The following is a 3,104-nucleotide window of genomic DNA, read 5'->3' on the forward strand; positions in this document are numbered from 1 at the left end:
GGCTGGTATCCTGTTTGAGGCCGAGGGGTAAATATGAAATGAGTGTTAGTACTTTTCTAAGTCACATGGCGTTCTGTTCTTTGAACAACAGTCACAAAATGGACATGGCTCATTTTGCTGAAGATTCTTATCAAGGACTGATAAAATAGAATTTACATATAAAGCTCTTCTCAACTGTGTTGGACGTCTGTTACCAAATGACATGTGCACTTGCTTACAAACATCTTTGATGCTCTGGGAACACAAATGTGACCCCAGACTTACAGCAATGCCCAGAGATGTGTGAGTAGGAATTTCAGCTTCAAAAGAAAAGCCAATAAGCCCTAGATTTCTTAGAAATGTGTGTGGATACGGCTGCCTTTAGGTTATTTTGTTTCAGAGTTGTTACTGGCTGGCAGGGTGGCTCATGCCTATAATCCCAGCACTTTGGGAGGCAGAGGTGGGCAGATCACTTAAGCTCAGGAAGTGGACTTGGGCAACATGACAAAACGCTGTCTCTACAAAAATTACAAAAATTAGCCTGTTGTGGTGTACCCCTGTAGTCCCAGCTACTCAGGAGGCTGTGGTGGGAGGAGCACTTCAGCATGGGAGGTGAAGGCTGCAGTGAGCCGTGATTGCACCACTGCACTTCAGCCTGGGTGAGGGCAGTGAGAACTTGTGTTAAAAAAAAAATAAAAAGTTGGTCGGGCGAGGTGACTCACACCTGTAATCCCAGCACTTTGGGAAGCCAAGGTGGGTGGATCATGAGGTCAGGAGTTCAAGACCAGCCTGATGAAACCCTGTCTCCAAAGTAAAAAAAAATTAAGAATTATACCTTAGAAATATTTTCTATCAAGGTGCTTTTCATGTTGTCTCAGCATTTGTGAGCCAAGAACAAGGGTCAAGAAACATTTTCTGCTAAGGGCCAGATAGTAAATACTGCTGCCTTCTTGTTGCAGCTGAATTGCCATTGCAATGCAAAAGGAGACATAGAGTGTAACTCAATGAATGGGCACGATATTTTTTTTTTTTGAGAGAAAGTCTTGCTCTGTGGCCCAGGCTGGAGTACTGTGGCGTGATCTCAGCTCACTGCAGCCTCGATCTTCTGGGCTTAAGCGATTCTCCCACCTCAGCCCCGCAAGTAGCTGAAACTATATGCATGCACCACCACACCTAACTAAGTTTTTTGTATTTTTTGTAGAGACAGGTGATATGGTTTCACTGTGTCTCCATTCAAATCTCAACTTGAATTGTATCTCCCATAATTCCCACGTGTTATGGGAGGGATGTGTGGAGGGTAATTGAATCATGGAGGGCAGGCTTTCCCATGCTATTCTCATGATAGTGAATAAGTCCACAAGATCTGATGGGTTTATTAGGGTTTTCTGCTTTTGCTTCCTCCTCATTTTTCCTCTTGCTGCCGTGTAAGACAGACCTTTCACCTTCCACCATGATCGTTAGGCCTCCCCAGCCATGTGGAACTATAAGTCCAAGTAAATCTTTTTTTCTTCCCAGTCTCAGGTACGTCTTTATCAGCAGTGTGAAATTGAATAATACAGTAAATTGGTACCAGTGGAGTAGGGCATTGCTGAAAAAATATCAAAATGTGGAGACTTGGCTTGAAACAAGATGGCAGGCTTGTGGTAAAACAAGATGGCAGGCTTGTGGTGAGAAGCTGCGAAGCAGGAGTAGAAATTAGTATGCCTAGAAGCAGATTTTAAAAGCAGTTTCTCTTCAGATCATCTTTTTTCATACCACTTGATAGGTATCTTGAAACACCATGGCTATAGCTGCAGTAAAATGGGTGATGTCAAAGAAAACTATCTTGAAACATTTATTTCCAATCCCAAATGGAGCTTTATATTGTGTTTGTCACAAATCTACATACTCTTCTATACCAGGTGACTATAATTGCAAAGTAGAGCTTGCTCTGACTTCTGATGGCAGGACAATAGTATACTACCACACTTCTGTGGACATTCCATATGAACACACAAAACCTGTCCCTCGGCCAGATCCTGTGCACAATAATGAAGAAACACATGATCAAATACTGAAAACCAGGTTGGAAGAAAAAGTTGAACCCCTTGAGCAAGGGCCTGTGGTAGAACAACTTAGCAAAGTGTTCTTTACTACTAAGCACCACTGGTATCCCTATGGACGGTATCACAGATACAAGAATCCAAATCCTCCAAAAGACAGATGATGCTGAGGTTTCTGGGAGAATCAAAGAGAAGTGTGCCTCATTTGCCATTTGAGAAAATGCAGTCTGGTGTATTCACTAATATATATTAAACTAATAATGATTAAAAAAGTGTGGAAGGGACTTTGGAACTGGGTAACAGGCAGAGGCTGGAACAGTTTAGAGGGCTCAGAAGAGAACAGGGAAATGTGGGAAAGTTTGGAACTTCCTAGAGACTTGTTGAATGGCTTTGCCCAAAATGCTGGTAGTGATATGGAGAGTAAGGTCTAGGCTGAGGTGGTCTCATGGAGATGAGGAACTTCTTCGGAACTACAGTAAAGTGACTCTTGTTATGTTTTAGCAAAGAGACTGGCTGCATTTTGCCCCTACCCTAGAGATTTGTGGAACTTTGAACTTGAGAAAGATGATTTAGGATATCTGGCTAAAGAAATTTCTAAACAGCAAAGCATTCAGGGGTGATTTGGGTACTGTTAAAGGTGTTCGGTTTTATAAGGGAAGCAGAGCATGAAAGTTTGGAAAATTTGCAGCCTGACTATGTGATATAAAAGAAAAACCCAGCCAGGCACAGTGGCTCATGCCTGTAATCCCAGCACTTTGGGAGGCTGAGGTGGGTGATCACTTGAGGTCAGGAATTCAAGATCAGCCTGGCCAACATGGCAAAACCCCATCTCTATTAAAAATACAAAAATTAGCCAGGCATCATGGCAGGCACCTGTAATCCCAGCTACGCAGGAGGCTGAGGCAGGAGAATGGCTTGGACCTGGGAGGCAGGGGTTGCAGTGGGTTGAGATTGCACCATTGAACTCCAGACTGGGCAACAGAGCAAGACTCTGTCTCAAAAATTAAAACAAACAAACAAAAAAAAACTTTCATATTAGGCCAGGCGTGCTGACCCATACCTGTAATCCCAGCACTTTAGGAG

General features: G+C 43.1%; 1 pseudogene; it reads left to right on the forward strand.

Moving 5' to 3' along the window:
- The first annotated feature begins 1,633 nt into the window (after positions 1-1,633).
- LOC116547739 lies at positions 1,634-2,185 on the forward strand (annotated as a pseudogene).
- The last annotated feature ends 919 nt before the right edge of the window (positions 2,186-3,104 follow it).

This window comes from Sapajus apella, unplaced genomic scaffold, assembly GCF_009761245.1.
Source record: "Sapajus apella isolate SASKATOON/1434 unplaced genomic scaffold, GSC_monkey_1.0 scaffold4401, whole genome shotgun sequence".
In the NCBI taxonomy this organism is placed as follows: Eukaryota; Metazoa; Chordata; class Mammalia; order Primates; family Cebidae; genus Sapajus; species Sapajus apella.